This window comes from Dendrobates tinctorius, unplaced genomic scaffold, assembly GCF_039654945.1.
Source record: "Dendrobates tinctorius isolate UK_male_01 unplaced genomic scaffold, ASM3965494v1 ptg000196l, whole genome shotgun sequence".
NCBI lineage: Eukaryota > Metazoa > Chordata > Amphibia > Anura > Dendrobatidae > Dendrobates > Dendrobates tinctorius.
The window spans coordinates 18,485,589-18,506,806 of record NW_027361863.1 but is presented as its reverse complement, the minus strand read 5'-3'; the positions used below and the strand labels follow the sequence as shown (position 1 = coordinate 18,506,806).

Genomic DNA, 21,218 nt, shown 5'->3' with positions numbered 1-21,218 from the left:
CCAAGAATACTGGACAGAGCAGGGTTATAGGATGAGGAGGCGGCAGGCAGCCGCTACTAGTGGGGACACAGGAGGAGGCACAGGAGCAGAGGGAGTGCACACTAGGAGGACACAGATGGAAGTACAAGGACGGTTACATACGAGACCTAGGGAGCGGAGAGAGGGAGAGACAAGGAGGGGGCGAGACAGAACTGAGACCAGCAGGGGGACGGAAAGAGGACCTCAACTAGATCCCTACAACGACAGAGGGGGCCAGAACAGAGTGTAAGGCAACACACTATCCTCAGGCGTCCTCTCTATGGAGAGAATGCCTGAAATATCATAGGACCCGGAAGTGGGCGGTACGCACCGCCCTCAGCGCCGCCCACCGCTGACAGAAGAGAGAGCACTGGCGCGCGCCCACGACCTAAGGAGGGGGCGCAGGGACGTCGGAGGACGAAGAGCTGGGTAAGAGATCGCGCTGCGGCAAGAGCGCCGGCGGGGGGAGGAAACAGCCGGCGCCGCCGGAGCGGAGGCACGGCCGGGCACGGCCGCGAGCGCCACAGTTATTTTGCCCATATTAATCTTTTCCCTTTATTAGCCAGTCTCAGATATGGCTTTTTCTTTGCCACTCTGCCCTGAAGGCCAGCATCCCGGAATCGCCTCTCCACTGTAGATGTTGACACTGGCACTTTGCATGTACTATTTAATGAAGCTGCCAGTTGAGGACCTGTGAGGCGTTAATTTCTCAAACTACAGACTCTAATGTACTTGTCTCCTCTGAGGGAGTAGTACACACCGTTGTAGAAAATCTTCAGTTTCTTGGCAATTTCTCGCATGCAATAGAACTCATTTCTAAGAACAAGAATAGACTGTCGAGTTTCACATGAAAGTTCTTTTTTTCTGGCCATTTTGAGAGTTTAATGGGACCAACAAATGTAATGCTCCAGATTCTCAACTAGCTCAAAGGAAGGTCAGGTTTATAGCTTTTCTAATCAGCCAAACTGTTTTCAGCTGTGCTAACATACTTGCACAGGGGTTTTCAAGGGTATTCTAACCATCCATTAGCTTCTTACACAGCAAACACAAAATACCATATGAACACTGGAGTGATGTTTGCTGAAAATGGGCTTCTATACACCTATGAAGATACTGTATTACAAACCAGACGTTTGCAGCTAGAATAGTCATTTACCAGATTAACAATGTATAGAGCGTATTTCTGAATCATTTAATGTTAGCCTCATTAGAAAAAACTGCGCTTTTCTTTCAAAAATAAGGAAATTTCTAAGTGACCCTAAATGGTAGTGTACATAGTGACTGCACCAGCAGAACAGTGAGTGCAGCTCTGGAGTATAATACAGGAGGTAACTCAAGATCAGTAATGTATGTACACAGTGACTGCACCAGCAGAACAGTGAGTGCAGCTCTGGAATATAGTACAGGATGTAACTCAGGATCAGTAATGTAATGTGTTAGGCGTCAGCTCCTGCAGAAGTCCAGAGCCTCACATTCTGCGATCTCCCATTGCCTCTCGACCGCAGAGCAGATTGCTCAGCAATCCCAGCATCCCGGACGCCCTGCCCTGACCTGCTCTGTGGGTCTGGCTATTGCTACCACCTTTGGGTCAGCAATGGCAATGCGGGCGGCTCAGCAGCAAATCGCTCCAGAGACTAAGTCCCTCTGTCACTCTACTGAGCATGCTCACGAGACGATCTCCAATTGGAGATCGGGAGTCACATGCCCAGGTCCTTCTCGTGAGCTGATTGGTCCATCACAGGGATCTGGAAGCTTCTGGATAGTCCCGGCTATAAAAGGGTCGCACGTCTGCACGGCCGTGCGCTAGTATAGACTCTATTAGCTATATGTGTGATTGGTGATGGATGCATGATTCTGGTGACTGACTTATTATGATTCCCCTCCCTCTGATATTACGCATGTGGACAGGGAACTAGAGAAAGAGTCAGCGCCAGTCAGTGGCAAACCTTAGGCCACTGTCCACACCACACCTCTACACTAGCACGCACGCTCGGTAGGTCTAGACGGACTCTGACCCTCTGCCTGGGGCCCAGCTCCTGTGACCATATACCGTGCGTGCACTCCTCTGAGACCTGTGAGTCTAACAGACTCAGTATTTAAGTTTATGCTTTTGCGTCTCTGTGAAATTAACAGAGTGTGTCCTCTGAACACGAGGTGACGTTCAACCCGTGTGCGATATACCGCCATATTGTTCATCCGCCATTATCTAGCAGCAGTGTTAACACCTTCTGCACGGTGGACCCCGGGCGGCGAATGCACTTTACGTTATTTTATATTTAGTGTGTTCCGCCGCTGCTAACATTACACTAGCGCCAGGGTCTGGCTAGTAATAGCGGATCAGCAGCAGCTTCTGCAGTACATTCGGCAGCTGGAGGGCAGGTTGGCTACTCTCAAGAGTGCTACCTCAGCTGCGAAGTTTACTGAGGCTGCTGCTCAGGCAGTCGCAGAGGCGGTCTCATATGTGTCCACGTGCACGCCTGCACCGACAGTTTCCCGCCTCCCGTTGCCCGAAAAATTTTCTGGCGACAGCGCCTCCTGCAGGGGTTTCATGAGGCAGTGTTCTATCCAGCTTGAGTTACTGGCCACGCGATTCCCCACAGAATGGGCCAAGGTGGGGTTTCTTGTTTCCCTTCTGTCGGGCAGGGCATTGGAGTGGGCCACGCCACTGTGGGAGCGTGGTGACCCAGAGGTTCGGACCGCTGCTCGGTTCTTAACATCCCTAAAGCAGGTCTTTTTGGGGCCACGGGTCACTCACGACACCTCTCTCCAGCTACTAGCGTTAGCACAGGGATCCCTCTCAGTCAGCCAGTACGCCGTCCGTTTCCGGACACTGGCTTCCGAGCTGGAATGGCCTGATAAAACCCTTATCCCTGTGTTCTAGAGAGGGTTGGCGGAGCATGTTAAAGATGCTCTATCTACTAGGGAAATTCCCGTAAGTCTCCATTTTTCAGAGCGCGGGCTGGAGAGTGCTCAGTCCAGACGGAGGATTAGCTTGGCTCCCAACCTCTGTGAACCTCTGGAACCATCCGAGCCGGAGAATTTATCTACAGAGCCCATGGAGGTGTCCCGAGCCGGTCTCAAGACGTGTCCGGCACAAAGTCCCACACGCTGTTACCAGTGTCGACAGTCTGGTCACCTGGCTAATGGGTGTGTGCAGTGGCCGAAAAAACAATCGCGTTCACTGGTAATGGGAGGGGGTTTATTCGCTATGGAGACCTTCTCTCCCCAACCGGCGCTCCTTGGGACGTTAGATAGCGGTGATTCCTCTTGGGAGGTAAAGGTCACGGTGGATTCCGGGGCAGAAGGGAACTTTATGTCATCGTCCTTCGCCCAACAGCATGCTATCCCATTGGTACCACTTCCTCACCCAGTGCTCATCAGGGTAGTCAACGGGTCGACCTTATCTTCCCAGATTACCCACCAAACAGCACCCCTTAGGCTCAATTCCACCATCTCACCAGGAGACGCTGTCCCTGCTCATTATGCCAGAGGGCATCGTTCAGGTGCTCCTCGGGGTGCTCTGGCTCCGTTGCTACTCCCCTCATATAGAGTGGTCCTCGGGGAAAATACTGGGATGGAGCAAAGACTGTTTGGGAAGGGGCATGGGGGAGAGTGTCCAAGTAGCCTCTGCGGAGGTGTCTGCGGATCTTTCCACGCCCCCTACTGGGAGCCTGAAGCCCGTGGCTCCAGTCGTCCTTGAGTCAGTGCCACTGGGCAAGACTTTTGTCCCGCCTCATCTGCGGTCCAAGGTCCTCGCATGGGCACACGCGTCCAGAGTGGGTGGTCACTTTGGCTACAAGTGGGTCGCCCTCCCAGGGCTGTGGGGTACTCGGTACCGGGCCGGTGTCAGGGGGATGTGTCACAGCAGCAGTGACCCAGTCCGTGGCCCTGGGCGCCCAAGCAATGGGGAGATGTAGTTAATGGTAGAATAGTTTGTGACGCCACCCGTGGTGTTTGGCAAATATGGTGTTAGGCCAACGCTGCATACAGATCCGCTGGGACTGATGGTATGTGCAGCTTAGATGGTAAAGCGCCCCACAGGTGGAGCTGTAGTCCCAGGGCAGTGTAGATGTAGCTGGCACGGGGATGTAGCAGTGCCGAAAGCGTAGGGAACAGACAAGACACAGCGGTTGTAGTTTCTGTACCTTTACTGAGTATATGCAGTCCAGAGTCCTGATTACAGATGGTATTGGAGCAGGCTAGCCTGGAAGCAGATCAGGATTCTCTCTCAGCAGAAGGGCTGTGCAGCCTCCTTCCTAGCGCTTTGTAATGTGAAGCACTCCAGTACTTAGTTACTCTGAAATGCCTCTCTGCAGATGTTCCTAGAACTTTACTTGTATGACAGACAGCTGTAGCCTCTCTCGGGGACTCCTCTCCTGAGTCCTGGCTCTCTATTCAGTTGCTGTTGTGTCCCAAGTCTTTGCTGGGAGCAGGGCATTTACAGCCTCCTACTCCTCTGGTATCTGTGGCAGGACCGTCAGTATCCGTACCACCGTGGAGACCAGGCTCCAGTCTTTGCTCTCTAGCGGTGAGGGAGCTCTCCTCCCGGAGCTCAACCTCCACCCTGCTCCACACGTCTGCACACGTGGACCTCCTCACACTATCTGCCTACTCCTTCCTCCTGACCCTCAGAGAGCACTCTGCCCCTCAATCCTAGTTCAGAGTTCCCCCTGGTGGCCCGGAGTGGAACTGTGTTGCATGCATTAGGTTAACTGCTGGAGAGACCTATCACTGCTTCCAAGCCTGGCATTACCCTCCCCTGGAGGAAGGCAAAGCCAGTGTGGCGACCATACTCCTGGGGGCGCCACACAAGCTGACCACAAAACTCCTGGCAAGGTCCTATTAGTGACCGCACAGGGCCCGGGACACTAAAAAATACATTCAGGCATGCGCCTCTTGTGCTCGGAGCAGCTCCTCTAAACAGAGGCCGGCTGGGTTACTGTATGCAACGCCGGTGCCAAACCGGGCAATGGAGGTTCGCGACCGCTTGGGTGGCATCTCGCATGTCACTCAAGTCTCCAAAGTGAGAATGAAGATGCCCGCTGACACACCGACGTCTCGCTCCAACTTCTGCTCCTGGCGACTTAGCCATCCCTGACACCTTCCACATGTCCCTTCTCAAACCTCTTCACATGTCCCGGTTTTCCGAGTCATTTGCCGGGACATCAGACTTGTCTTCGGACGAGGCTAAGCCCTATGCCTCTGTGGGACACTAGGTGGTACGTGGCAAAAAACTTTATGTGCTGGATTGGCAGGCTCAGGAGGGAGGGGGGTAATGTTAGGCGTCGGCTTCCTGCAGTGTTCTGCAGGAGTCCAGAGCCTCACATTCTGCGGTCTCACATTGCCTCTCGACTGCAGAGCAGATTGCTCAGCAATCCCGGCATCCCGGACGCCCTGCCCTGACCTGCTCTGTGGGTCTGGCTATTGCTGCCACCTTTGGGTCAGCAATGGCAATGCGGGCGGCTCAGCAGCAAATCGCTCCAGAGGCTAAGTCCCTCCATCGCTCTACTGAACATGCTCACGAGACAATCTCCCATTCGAGATCGGGAATCACATGCCCAGGTCCTTCTCGTGAGCTGATTGGTCCATCACAGGGATCTGGAAGCTTCCGGAAGGTCCCGGCTATAAAAGGGTCGCACATCCGCACGGCCGTGCGCTAGTATAGACTCTATTAGCTATATGTGTGATTGGTGATGGATGCATGATTCTGGTGACTGACTTATTATGATTCCCCTCCCTCTGATATTACGCATGTGGACAGGGAACTAGAGAAAGAGTCAGCGCCAGTCAGTGGCAAGCCATAGGCCACAGTGCACACCGCACCTCTACACTAGCGTCCGGTGGTGTCACATCTCACACAGCACTATGGCTTAGCGGCCGCGTCTGCCGCAGTGCTGCAGCTAGCAGCACTTACTGGCGACCGCAGTTGCGACGCCGCACGCACGGTAGGTCTAGACGGACTCTGACCCTCGGCCTGGGGCCCAGCTCCTGTGACCATATACCGTGCGTGCACTCCTCTGAGACCTGTCAGTCCAACAGGCTCAGTATTTAAGTTTATGCTTTTGCGTCTCTGTGAAATTAACAGAGTGCGTCCTCTGCACACGGGGTGACGTTCAACCCGTGTGCGATATACCGCCATATTGTTCATCCGCCATTATCTAGCAGCAGTGTTAACACCTTCTGCATGGTGGACCCCAGGCGGCGAACGCACTTTACGTTATTTTATATTTAGTGCGTTCCGCCGCTCCTAACAGTAATGTAAGTGCACAGTGACTGCACCAGCAGAATAGTGAGTGCAGCTCTGGGGTATAATACAGGATGTAACTCAGGATCAGTAATGTAATGTATGTACACAGTGACTGCTCCAGCAGAATAGTGAGTGCAGCTCTGGAGTATAATACAGGATGTAACTCAGGATCAGTAATGTAATGTATGTACACAGTGACTGCACCAGCAGAAAACTGAGTGCAGCTCTGGAGTATAATACAGGATGTAACTCAGGATCAGTAATGTATGTACACAGTGACTGCACCAATAGAATAGCGAGTGCAGCTCTGGAGTATAATACAGGATGTAACTCAGGATCAGTAATGTAATGTATGTACACAGTGACTGCACCAGCAGATTAGTGAGTGCAGCTCTGGAGTATAATACAGGATGTAACTCAGGATCAGTAATGTAATGTATGTACACAGTGACTGCACCAGCAGAAAACTGAGTGCAGCTCTGGAGTATAATACAGGATGTAACTCAGGATCAGTAATGTATGTACACAGTGACTGCACCAGCAGAATAGTGAGTGCAGCTCTGGAGTATAATACAGGAGGTAACTCATGATCAGTAATGTAATGTATGTACCCAGTGACTGCACCAGCAGAATAGTGAGTGCAGCTCTGGAGTATAATACAGGATGTAACTCAGGATCAGTAATGTATGTACACAGTGACTGTACCAGCAGAATAGTGAGTGCAGCTCTGGAGTATAATACAGGAGGTAACTCAGGATCAGTAATGTAATGTATGTTCACAGCGACTGCACCAGCAGAATAGTGAGTGCAGCTCTGGAGTATAATACAGGATGTAACTCAGGATCAGTAATGTAATGTATGTACACAGTGACTGCACCAGCAGAATAGTGAGTGCAGCTCTGGGGTATAATACAGGATGTAACTCAGGATCAGTAATGTAATGTATGTACACAGTGACTGCTCCAGCAGAATAGTGAGTGCAGCTCTGGAGTATAATACAGGATGTAACTCAGGATCAGTAATGTAATGTATGTACACAGTGACTGCACCAGCAGAAAACTGAGTGCAGCTCTGGAGTATAATACAGGATGTAACTCAGGATCAGTAATGTATGTACACAGTGACTGCACCAATAGAATAGCGAGTGCAGCTCTGGAGTATAATACAGGAGGTAACTCAGGATCAGTAATGTATGTACACAGTGACTGCACCAGCAGATTAGTGAGTGCAGCTCTGGAGTATAATACAGGATGTAACTCAGGATCAGTAATGTAATGTATGTACACAGTGACTGCACCAGCAGAAAACTGAGTGCAGCTCTGGAGTATAATACAGGATGTAACTCAGGATCAGTAATGTATGTACACAGTGACTGCACCAGCAGAATAGTGAGTGCAGCTCTGGAGTATAATACAGGAGGTAACTCAGGATCAGTAATGTAATGTATGTTCACAGCGACTGCACCAGCAGAATAGTGAGTGCAGCTCTGGAGTATAATACAGGATGTAACTCAGGATCAGTAATGTAATGTATGTACACAGTGACTGCAGCAGCAGAATAGTGAGTGCATCTCTGGAGTATAATACAGGATGTAACTCAGGATCAGTAATGTAATGTATGTACACAGTGACTGCAGCAGCAGAATAGTGAGTGCAGCTCTGGGGTATAATACAGGATGTAACTCAGGATCAGTAATGTAATGTATGTTCACAGCGACTGCACCAGCAGAATAGTGAGTGCAGCTCTGGAGTATAATACAGGAGGTAACTCAGGATCAGTAATGTAATGTATGTTCACAGCGACTGCACCAGCAGAATAGTGAGTGCAGCTCTGGAGTATAATACAGGATGTAACTCAGGATCAGTAATGTAATGTATGTACACAGTGACTACACCAGCAGAATAGTGAGTGCAGCTCTGGAGTATAATACAGGATGTAACTCAGGATCAGTAATGTAATGTATGTACACAGTGACTGCACCAGCAGAATAGTGAGTGCAGCTCTGGGGTATAAGACAGGATGTAACTCAGGATCAGTAATGTAATGTATGTACACAGTGACTGCACCAGCAGAATAGTGAGTGCAGCTCTGGGGTATAAGACAGGATGTACACCAGGATCAGTAATGTAATGTATGTATACTACCGTTCACAAGTTTGGGGTTACCCAGAAAATTTTGTGTTTTCCATGAAAACTCATACTTTTATTAATCAAATAAGATGCCAAATGATTTTGAAATCTAGTCCAGACATTGACAAGTTTCGAAAAAAAAAAATTTAATTGAAATAATAATTTTCTCCTTCAAACTTTGCTTTCATCACAGAATGCTTCCTTTGGAGCAATTCCAGTATTGCAGACCTTTGACATTCTAGCAGTTAATTTGCTGAGGTAATCTGGAGAAATTTCACCCCATGCTTCCAGAAGCCCCTCCCACAAGTTGGTTTGGCTTGATGGGCACTTTTTACGCACCATGCGGTCAAGCTGCTCCCACAGCAGCTCAATGGGGTTGAGATCTGGTGACTGCGCTGGCCACTCCATTTCAGATAGAATACCAGCTGCCGGCTTCTTCCCTAAATAGTTCTTGCATAATTTGGAGGTGTGCTTGGGTAATTGTCCTGTTGTAGGATGAAACTGGCTCCAATCAAGCACTGTCCACAGGGTATGGCATGGAGGTGCAAAATGGAGTGATAGCCTTCCTTATTCAAAATCCCTTTTACCTTGTACAAATCTCCAACTTTACCAGCACCAAAGCAACCCCAGACCATCACATTACCTCCACCATGCTTGACAGATGGCGTCAGGCACTCTTCCAGCATCTTTTCAGTTGTTCTGTGTCTCACAAATGTTCTTCTATGTGATTCAAACACCTCAAACTTGGATTCGTCTGTCCATAACACTTTTTTCCAATCTTCCTCTTTCCAATGTCTGTGTTATTTTGCCCATATTAATCTTTTCCTTTTATTAGCCAGTCTCAGCTATGGCTTTTTCTTTGCCACTATGCCCTGAAGGCCAGCATCCCGGAGTCGCCTCTTCACTGTAGATGTTGACACTGGCACTTTGCGTGTACTTTTTAATGAAGCTGCCAGTTGAGGACCTGTGAGGCGTCGATTTCTCAAACTACAGACTTGTCTCCTCTGAAGGGAGTAGTACACACCGTTGTAGGAAATCTTCAGTTTCTTGGCAATTTCTCGCATGCAATTGAACTCATTTCTAAGAACAAGAATAGACTGTCGCGTTTCACATGAAAGTTCTTTTTTTCTGGCCATTTTGAGAGTTTAATGGGACCAACAAATGTAATGCTCCAGATTCTCAACTAGCTCAAAGGAAGGTCAGGTTTATAGCTTCTCTAATCAGCCAAACTGTTTTCAGCTGTGCTAACATACTTGCACAGGGGTTTTCAAGGGTATTCTAACCATCCATTAGCCTTCTTACACAGTTAGCAAACACAAAGTACCATAAGAACACTGGAGTGATGTTTGCTGAAAATGGGCTTCTATACACCTATGAAGATATCGCATTACAAACCAGACATTTGCAGCTAGAATAGTCATTTACCAGATTAACAATGTATAGAGCGTATTTCTGAATCATTTAATGTTAGCTTCATTAGAAAAAAAACTGCGCTTTTCTTTCAAAAATAAGGAATTTTCTAAGTGACCCTAAACGGTAGTGTACATAGTGACTGCATCAGCAGAATAGTGAGTGCAGCTCTGGAGTATAGCACAGGATGTAACTCAGGATCAGTAATGTATGTACACAGTGACTCCACCAGCAGAACAGTGAGTGCAGCTCTGGAATATAGTACAGGATAAGTAATGTATGTACACAGTGACTGCAAAAGCAGAATAGTGAGTGCAGCTCTGGAGTATAATACAGGATGTAACTCAGGATAAGTAATGTAATGTATGTACACAGTGACTCCACCAGCAGAACAGTGAGTGCAGCTCTGGAGTATAGTACAGGATGTAACTCAGGATAAGTAATGTAATGTGTTAGCTAACTGCAGTGTTCTGCAGGAGTCCAGAGCCTCACATTCTGCGGTCTCCCATTGCCTCTCGACCGCAGAGCAGATTGCTCAGCAATCCTGGCATCCCGGACACCCTGCCCTGACCTGCTCTGTTGGTCTGGCTATTGCTGCCACCTTTGGGTCAGCAATGACAATGCGGGCGGCTCAGCAGCAAATCGCTCCAGAGGCTAAGTCCGTCCGTCGCTCTACTGAGCATGCTCACGAAACGATCTCCAATTGGAGATCGGGAGTCATATGCCCAGATCCTTCTCGTGAGCTGATTGGTCCATCACAGGGATCTGGAAGCTTCCGGAAGGTCCCGGCTATAAAAGGGTCCCACGTCCACACGGCCGTGCGCTAGTATAGACTCTATTAGCAATATGTGTGATTGGTGATGGATGCATGATTCCCCTCCCTCTGATATTACGCATGTGGACAGGGAACTAGAGAAAGAGTCAGCGCCAGTCAGTGGCAAGCCATAGGCCACAGTGCACACCGCACCTCTACACTAGCGCCCGATGGTGTCACGTCTCACACGGCACTATCGCTTAGCGGCTGCGGCTGCTGCCGCACTGCAGCTAGCAGCACTTACTGGCGACCGCAGTTGTGACACCGCACGCACGATAGGTCTAGACGGACTCTGACCCTCTGTCTGGGGCCCAGCTCCTGTGACCATATACCGTGCGTGCACTCCTCTGAGACCTGTGAGTCCAACAGGCTCAGTATTTAAGATTATGCTTTTGCGTCTCTGTGAAATTAACAGAGTGTGTCCTCTGCACACGGGGTGACGTTCAACCCGTGTGCGATATACCGCCATATTGTTCATCCGCCATTATCTAGCAGCAGTGTTAACACCTTCTGCATGGTGGACCCCAGGCGGCGAACGCACTTTATGTTATTTTATAATTAGTGCGTTCCGCCGCTGCTAACATTACACTAGCGCCAGGGTCTGGCTAGTAATAGCGGATCAGCAGCAGCTTCTGCAGTACATTCGGCAGCTGGAGGGCAGGTTGGCTACTCTCGAGAGTGCTACCTCAGCTGCAAAGTTTACTGAGGCTGCTGCTCAGGCAGTCGCAGAGGCGGTCTCATGTGTGTCCACATCCACGCCTGCACCGACAGTTTCCCGCCTCCCGTTGCCCGAAAAATTTTCTGGCGACAGCGCCTCCTGCAGGGGTTTCGTGAGGCAGTGCTCTATCCAGCTGGAGTTACTGGATGCGCAATTCCCCACAGAATGGGCCAAGGTGGGGTTTCTTGTTTCCCTTCTGTCGGGCAGGGCGTTGGAGTGGGCCACGCCACTGTGGGAGCGTGGTGACTCAGAGGTTCGGACCGCTGCTCAATTCTTAACATCCCTAAAGCAGGTCTTTTTGGGGCCACGGGTCACTCACGACGCCTCTCTCCAGCTACTAGCGTTAGCACAGGGATCCCTCTCAGTCAGCCAGTATGTCGTCCGTTTCCGGACACTGGCTTCCGATCTGGAATGGCCTGATAAAACCCTTATCCCTGTGTTCTGGAGAGGGTTGGCGGAGCATGTTAAAGATGCTCTATCTACTAGGGAAATTCCCATAAGTCTGGAGGAGCTGATAGCCATTTCCATCCGCATCAATCTCCGTTTTTCAGAGCGCGGGCTGGAGCATGCGCAATCCAGACGGAGGGTTAGCTTGGCTCCCAACCTCTGTGAACCTCTGGAACCATCCGAGCCGGAGAATTTACCTCCAGAGCCCATGGAGGTGTCCCGAGCCGGTCTCAAGACGCGTCCGGCACAAAGTCCCACTCGCTGTTACCAGTGTCGACAGTCTGGTCACCTGGCTAACGGGTGTACGCAGCGCCCAAAAAAACAATTGCGTTCACTGGTAATGGGAGGGGGTTTATTCGCTTATGGAGACCTTCTCTCCCAAATCGGCGCTCCTTGGGACGTTAGATAGCGGTGATTCCTCCTAGGAGGTAAAGGTCACGGTGGATTCCGGGGCAGAAGGGAACTTTATGTCCTCATCCTTAGCCCAACAGCATGCTATCCCGTTGGTACCACTTCCTCACCCAGTGCTCATCACGGTAGTCAACGGGTCGACCTTATCTTCCCAGATTACCCACCAAACAGCACCCCTTAGGCTCAATTCCACCATCTCAGCAGGAGACGCTGTCCCTGCTCATTATGCCAGAGGGCATCGTTCAGGTGCTCCTCGGGGTGCCCTGGCTCCGTTGCCACTCCCCTCATATAGAGTGGTCCTCGGGGAAAATACTGGGATGGAGCAAAGATTGTTTGGTAAGGGGCATGGGGAGAGTGTCCAAGTAGCCTCTGCGGAGGTGTCTGCGGATCTTGCCGCGCCCCCTACTGGGAGCCAGAAGCCCGTGGCTCCGGTCGTCCTTGAGTCAGTGCCATCGGGCAAGACTTTTGTCCCGCCTCATCTGCGGTCCAAGGTCCTCGCGTGGGCACACGCGTCCAGAGTGGGTGGTCACTTTGGCCACAAGCAGACCACAAAACTCCTAACTCCTGGCAAGGTCCTATTGGTGGCCGCACAGGGCCCGGGACACTAAAAAATTCATTCAGGCATGCGCCTCTTGTGCTCGGAGCAGCTCCTTTAAACAGAGGCCGGCTGGGTTACTGTATCCAACGCTGGTGCCAGACGGGGCAATGGAGGTTCGCGACAGCTTGGGTCGCATCTCGCATGTCACTCAAGTCTCCAAAGTGAGAATGAAGACGCCCGCCGACACAATCATCGACGTCTCGCTCCAACTTCTGCTCCTGGCGGCTTAGCCATCCCTGACACCTACCACGTGTCCCTTCTCAAACCTCTTCACATGTCCCGGTTTTCCGAGTCATCTGCCGGGACATCAGACTTGTCTTCGGACGAGGCTAAGGCCTATGCCTCTGTGGGACACAAGGTGGTACGTGGCAAAAAACTTTATGTGCTAGATTGGAAGGCTCAGGAGGGAGGGGGGGTAATGTAAGGCGTCGGCTTCCTGCAGTGTTCTGCAGGAGTCCAGAGAATCACATTCTGTGGTCTCACATTGCCTCTCGACCACAGAGCAGATTGCTCAGCAATCCCGGCATCCCGGACGCCCTGCCCTGACCTGCTCTGTGGGTCTGGCTATTGCTGCCACCTTTGGGTCAGCAATGGCAATGCGGGCGGCTCAGTAGCAAATCGCTCCAGAGGCTAAGTCCCTCCATTGCTCTACTGAGCATGCTCACGAGACAATCTCCCATTGGAGATCGGGAGTCACATGCCCAGGTCCTTCTCGTGAGCTGATTGGTCCATCACAGGGATCTGGAAGCTTCCGGAAGGTCCCGGCTATAAAAGGGTCGCACATCCGCACGGCCGTGCGCTAGTATAGACTCTATTAGCTATATGTGTGATTGGTGATGGATGCATGATTCTGGTGACTTACTTATTATGATTCCCCTCCCTCTGATATTACGCATGTGGACAGGGAACTAGAGAAAGAGTCAGCGCCAGTCAGTGGCAAGCCATAGGCCACAGTGCACACCGCACCTCTACACTAGCGTCCGGTGGTGTCACATCTCACACAGCACTATGGCTTAGCGGCCGCGTCTGCCGCCGTGCTGCAGCTAGCAGCACTTACTGGCGACCGCAGTTGCGACGCCGCACGCACGGTAGGTCTAGACGGACTCTGACCCTCTGCCTGGGGTCCAGCTCCTGTGACCATATACCGTGCGTGCACTCCTCTGAGACCTGTCAGTCCAACAGGCTCAGTATTTAAGTTTATGCTTTTGCGTCTCTGTGAAATTAACAGAGTGCGTCCTCTGCACACAGGGTGACGATCAACCCGTGTGCGATATACCGCCATATTGTTCATCCGCCATTATCTAGCAGCAGTGTTAACACCTTCTGCATGGTGGACCCCGGGCAGCGAACGCACTTTACGTTATTTTATGTTTAGTGCGTTCCGCTGCTCCTAACAGTAATGTAAGTGCACAGTGACTGCACCAGCAGAATAGTGAGTGCAGCTCTGGGGTATAATACAGGATGTAACTCAGGATCAGTAATGTATGTACACAGTGAGTGCAGCTGTGGGGTCTATTACAGGAGGTAACACAGGATCAGTAATGTATTGTATGTACACAGTGACTGCACCAGCAGAATAGTGAGTGCAGCTCTGGAGTGTAATACAGGATGTAACTCAGGATCAGTAATGTAATGTATGTATGCACAGTGACTGCACCAGCAGAATAGTGAGTGCAGCTCTGGGATATAATACTGGATGTAACTCAGGATCAGTAATGTAATGTATGTACACAGTGACTGCACCAGCAGAATAGTGAGTGCAGCTCTGGGGTATAATACAGGATGTAACTCAGGATCAGTAATGTAATGTATGTACACAGTGACTGCACCAGCAGAATAGTGAGTGCAGCTCTGGAGTATAATACAGGATGTAACTCAGGATCAGTAATGTAATATGTATGTACACAGTGACTGCACCAGCAGAATAGTGAGTGCAGCTCTGGAGTATAATACAGGATGTAACTCAGGGTCAGTAATGTAATGTATGTATGCACAGTGACTGCACCAGCAGAATAGTGAGTGCAGCTCTGGGATATAATACTGGATGTAACTCAGGATCAGTAATGTAATGTATGTACACAGTGACTGCACCAGCAGAATAGTGAGTGCAGCTCTGGGGTATAATACAGGATGTAACTCAGGATCAGTAATGTAATGTATGTACACAGTGACTGCACCAGCAGAATAGTGAGTGCAGTTCTGGAGTATAATACAGGATGCAACTCAGGATCAGTAATGTAATATGTATGTACACAGTGAGTGCACCAGCAGAATAGTGAGTGCAGCTCTGGAGTATAATACAGGATGTAACTCAGGATCAGTAATGTAATGTATGTATGCACAGTGACTGCACCAGCAGAATAGTGAGTGCAGCTCTGGGATATAATAATGGATGTAACTCAGGATCAGTAATGTAATGTATGTACCCAGTGACTGCACCAGCAGAATAGTGAGTGCAGCTCTGGAATATAATACCATATGACGTATGTGCTCATCTTTTTATTTAGTTAGTATGTTTTCTATGTACTTGTATTTCTTGATATATCGTCATTGTGTGCGGCTGGGAGTGGTGGTTATCATATTGAACTCACATCCCTGAAGCCATTGTATAGGGTTGACTATTGTGGAGAGGAATGTGGATGAGTCCCAGATGAGTCATGATCTCCACAGCTGCTTTCCCTTTTGTTCATCCTCTATACAGTAATACGAGTGTCATTTCATCAGGAAATTCAGCATCGTGACTCCAGGACCAGCAAAGTAAGATTACAAGAGGAGCGAGCACACACGCATGGAGTTGACCTTCTCACAATACTTATGACCCAAAGTCACTCATGGCTTGTAAAAAAAAAAAAAATTGTATGATGGTCACATTGCCAAATTTACAGAGCCCAGATGGCCTCATGGCTCAAATTAGTGGGGGCTCACTCATGACATAATGCCCTTAACACAGGGAGAGATTTCGCTGGGACTATTCTTCCCTAGTCTTATTTATGTGTAGTGTGATCCTGGAAGCAGATCCACCTTCCCAGGTGAGATGAAATTGTCCATGAAGATTGAAAACCCTATACAGGTTCATATAAAAAATGGGAAGGGGGGGTGAAGCCAACTTAAGCAATGTCCTACAAATAAGTAAAATTGCTTCTAGAGATGTATCCGAGTGGCCAGAAGAGACCGAGCCAATCTGATTTTGTCTGATTTTCGTTTTCCATCTCTTCTTTTCATCAGCTGCTTTCTCTGATATTCGGCTTGTGGAGCTGCAGGTCCGGGGCTCAGTGGGTCTTCCCCGTGAAGTTTATTTCCCTCTTTTTAGCAGTGCTCTTGCCTGTATACAGGGGTATAGCTACTGGAGCTACAGAGGGAATAGTTGTATCCTTTTCCTACAGCATGAGCGATTATAAAAGTCCTATTGCTTAGCTGTGTGATACTAATACCATCCTGTACAGAACATTATCGACTCTCCAGTGATCTCAAAGGGGAAGCCAACAGCAGAGGAGCAAAATATGACTTGTGTTTGCCGCGTGTGACCATGGAGCAGCAGCATCAAACTATTACACATAAATCTGCATAGGAGCTGCGTACACAAAACGATGACGTATTTAGTTTCAATACTTGTAAAGTTCGTTGACAAATTTGGACAATTTTTTAATTTGCACTTCAGGGCGCAGCGACGGCCTGCGCACGGCCGCCGCTAAGCCCTGCCCCCTGCCGCTCCGCCTCTGGGCGCATGACGCTGCATGCGTCATGCGTCCCCTGTCTATCACTGAAGACGCAGGCCATGCGCAGTATGCGTTTTTGAGGTGCCTGCATCCTTTTGATGGTGCGCCGACCAGCGCCAAGCGCAACCTGTTGCAATTTGGTTGCGCTCGGCGCACCGTCAAAAGGACGCAGGCGCCGCCAAACGCATACTGCGCACGGCCTGCGTCCCCAGTAATAAAGATAGGGGACGCATGACGCATGCAGCATCATGCGCCCGGAGGCGGAGCTACCGGCGGAGGCGCGGCAGGGAGCAGGGCTTAGCGCACGGCCGTCGCTGCGCCCTGAAGCGCAAATGTGAAGCCGGCCTTACTTGCACCGAAGCAAAGAAAATGATCTGTTAACAAACATTATCACAAATGGCAGATCACGAGACGGGCGGTGTACAGGCCGTTATCTGCGGGCATCAAATCAGCAAAGGCAGTCATTTCTCATTGTATGTCATCAATGCAAAAAAGGCAAACTCTGGACAAACCCTCGAAATCGATCCATCCACATTCACCGAGCATTTCTTGGAAGAAGAGAATAATGTGCAGGTTTTCGCATACGTCAATAAAGGAAAAGTAATTCACAGAAGGGAATTCTGCTGAGAGAACAGACGCTCAAGAGGCCAAGATGTATAAGCATCAAGGACGCACAGATGTTTTCTTAAAGGGTTCTCCAACGAAACAGAAAACCTATAAATATATAGGAGCCTACGTTATGTACAATCGGCTATGGACCCTTGTGCTGTATTGTACGGTATATTAACCCCTGACCCCCAAGGGTGGTTTGCACGTTCATGACCGGGCCAATTTTTACAATTCTGACCACTGTCCCTTTATGAGGTCATAACTCTGGAACGCTTCCATGGATCCCGGTGATTCCGACAATGTTTTCTTGTGACATATTGTCCTTCATGTTAGTGGTAAAATTTCATTCATATAACTTGCGGTTATTTGTGGAAAAAACAGAAATTTGGAGAAAATTTAGAAAATTTTGCAATTTTCCAACTTTGAATTTTTATGCCCCTAAATCACAGAGATACGGCACACAAAAAACTTAATAAATAACATTTCCCACATGTTTACTTTACATCAGCACAATTTGGGAACCAAAATATTTTTTTTTTTTTTTTTTAAGGAAGTTATAAGGGTTAAAAGTTGACCAGCGATTTCTCATTTTTACAACACTATTTTTTTTAGGGACCACATCACATTTGAAGTCACTTTGAGGGGTCTATATAATAGAAAATACCCAAAAGTGACACCATTCTAAAAACTGCACCCCTTAAGGTGCTCAAAAACACATTCAAGATGTTTATTAACCCTTCAGGTACTTCACAGGAATTTTTTGAATGTTTAAAAAAAATGAACATTTAACTATTTTCAAAAAAAAAATTACTTCAGGTCCAATTTTTTTTATTTCACCAAGGGTAACAGGAGAAATTGTACGGCAAAAGTTGTTGTGCAATTTGTCCTGAGTACGCTGATACCTGATATGTGGTGGGGAACCACTGTTTGGGCGCAGGGCAGAGCTCAGAAGGGAAGGAGCGCCGTTTGACATTTTCAGCGCAAAATTGGCTGGAATTGAGATCGGACGCCATGTCACGTTTGGAGAGCCCCTGATGTACCTAAACAGTGGAAACCCCCCACAAGTGACCCCATTTTGGAAACTAGAACCCTCATGGAACTTATCTAGATATGTGTTGAGAGCTTTGAACCCCCAAGGGCTTCACAGAAGTTTATAACGCACAGCCATACAATTAAAAAATCATATGTTTTTCCACAAAAATGATCTTTTCACCCCCAATTTTTATTCTCCCAAGGGAAACAGGACCCCAAAAGTTATTGTGCAATTTGTCCTGAGTACGCCGATACCCCAAATGTTGGGGCAAACCACTGTTTGGGTGCAGGGCAGAGCTCGAAAGGGAAGGAGCACCGTTTGACGCAAAATTGGCTGGAATTGAGATCGGGCGCCATGTTGCGTTTGGAGAGCCCCTGATGTGCCTAAACAGTGGAAACCCCTCACAAGTGATCCCATTTTGGAAACTAGACCCCCCAAGGAACCTATCTAGATGTGTGGTGAGCACTTTGAACCCCCAAGTGCTTCACAGAAGTTTATAACGCCCGGGCGTGAAAATAAAAAAAAAAATTTCCACAAACATGATCTTTTAGTCCCCATTTTTTTTATTTTTCCAAAGGTAGCAGGAGAAATTGGAACCCAAAATTTTACTCCAATTTGTCGTGAGTACGCTGATACCCCATATGTGCGAGAAAACTACTGTATGGACACACGTCAGGGCTCGGAAGGGAAGTAGTGATGTTTTGGAATGCAGACTTTGATGGAATGGTCTTTGGGTGTCATGTCACGTTTGGAAAGCCCCTGATGTGCCTAAACTGTGGAAACCCCCCACAAGTGACCCCATTTTGGAAACTAGATCCCCCATGGAACTTATTTAGATATGTGGTGAGAACTTTGAACCCCCAAGGGCTTCACAGAAGTTTAGAACGCACAGCCATACAATTAAAAAATCATATTATTTTCCCAAGGGTAACAGGAGAAATTGGACCCTAAAAATTGTTGTGCAATTTGTCCTGAGTAGGCTGATACCCCATATGTGGGGGTAAACCTCTGTTTGGCACATGGCTGAGCTTGGAAGGGAAGGAGCACCGTTTGACCTTTTAAACACAGAATTGGCTGGAATTGAGATCAGACGCCATGTTGCATTTGGAGAGCACCTGATGTGCCTAAACAGTGGAAACCCCCCAATTCTAACTCCAACCCTAACCCCATCACACCCCTAACCCTAATCTCAGCCCTAACCCTAGCCCTAATGGGAAAATGGAAATAAATAAATTTTTTTAATTTTATTATTTTTCCCTAACTAAGGGGGTGTGTTATGAATGAGTCACCGTAGGAGGCAAAAACAGAAATGCTAGCTAAGTCCAGAACACCAGATAAGTTGGCAGCTATCGGATTGCAGACCCCTGAACCTATCAACACAACTAGCAGTAGCCGTGGGGGGTTCCTACGATGCCCTAGACCCCTCGATCACAGCCGGAGAACTATATAGCCTAAAGACAGAAAGGGAAATCTAAACTGCCCCAGAGCAGACCCAAAAGCAAAAGGCAGCCCCCAACATATAATGACGGTGAAGCAAGAAGAAAGAACACTAACACAGACAGAAAGATAGACTGAGCAAAGACGGGGCCCAAGCTAACTAGATAGGAAAGGACAGGAAGGCTGCTGTCTGCAATCCGTGAAAAACCCTATGAAAATAAGAGCCAACAAACTGACAGTGAAAAAGGCCCTGAAGACGCTAGGCTTCAAAAGCTATGTCAGTACTCAGGAATATTCTGAAGACAGAGCAACCGGCAAAAGGAGATTCAGCTCACCCCAGCAGGGAATGGCAGAATCCAGAAAAGCAAGGCAAACAAAAACAAAACACAAATGCTAACAGGCAAAGCAGAAAACTTAAGCTTTAGAGGAGCAGGAATCAGACTGGTCTCCTAGAAGTCCACAGGGAAATCACCCGCAGGGCAGAAGGGCGTCGGCAGCCTTATATCCAGTCCGTGACTCCACTCAGCCAGTCATCATCATTAGACTCAGGTGCCTGATAATCAGGCTCATTACCTTCCTTTACCAGAATAGGGAGTTCACCAGACCTCAGTGACGAAGGGGAAAATGAACTCACAACAGTACCTCCCCCTTGAGGAGGGGTCACCGAACCCCCAACCACGCCACCAGGGAGATCAGGGTGAGCCCGATGAAAGGCACGCACCAATCTTTTGGCATGAATATCAGAGGCAGAGACCCAGGAATTATCCTCCTGACCATAACCCTTCCACTTAACCAAATACTGGAGTCTCCGTCTAGCCAGACGGGAATCCAGTATTTTCTCTACCTCATATTCCATGTTACCTTCAACCAATACAGGGTCGGGAGGTGACACCCCAGGAACAACTGGTTCAACAAACCTCTTCAACAAGGACTTATGGAACACATTATGGATCTTAAATGTGACAGGAAGAGCCAAACGAAAAGAGACCGGATTAATAATCTCCAAAATCTTGTAAGGTCCAATAAATCTAGGCTTAAACTTAGGAGACGCCACCTTCATAGCAATATTTTTTGATGATAACCACACCATATCACCAATCTTAAACTGGGGACCAATGGTCCTATGTCGATTGGAAAACCGCTGGGCCTTTTCCGGGGAGAGAGATAACTTATCCACCACTTGGTCCCAGATCTGGTGCATTCTCTCCACCACAGTGTCAACACCTGGGCAGGCAGAGGGCTCCACCTGCCCTGAGGAAAATCGTTGATGAAACCCAAAGTTACAAAAAAAAAGGTGACATCAAAGTGGCAGAACTAGCTCTATTATTTAAAGCAAATTCAGACAAGGGCAAAAATGAAACTCAATCATCCTGATCAGCGGAAATAAAACATCTCAAATACGACTCCAAGGTCTGGTTTGTTCTCTCTGTCTGCCCATTGGTCGGAGGGTGAAAAGCAGAGGAGAAGGACAACTGAATTCTCAGCTTGGAACAGAAGGTCCTCCAAAATCTAGACACAAACTGAACTCCTCTGTCAGATACAATGTTCTCAGGAATCCCGTGCAAGCGAACCACCTGTTGCAAAAACAGGGGCACCAACTCAGAGGAAGACGGCAACTTAGGGAGTGGTAC

The 21,218-nt window shown here is 48.7% G+C and overlaps 1 protein-coding gene across 1 annotated transcript in view; it reads left to right on the top strand.

Annotated features, from left to right (window-relative positions):
* Positions 1-420: 420 nt before the first annotated feature.
* MFAP5 (microfibril associated protein 5) overlaps positions 421-21,218 on the top strand; it is a 101,345-nt gene continuing 80,547 nt past the window's right edge. The window contains exon 1 of the mRNA XM_073553004.1: positions 421-447. The gene's annotated coding sequence lies outside the window, so the exon portion shown is untranslated. The remainder of the gene's footprint in view (positions 448-21,218) is intronic.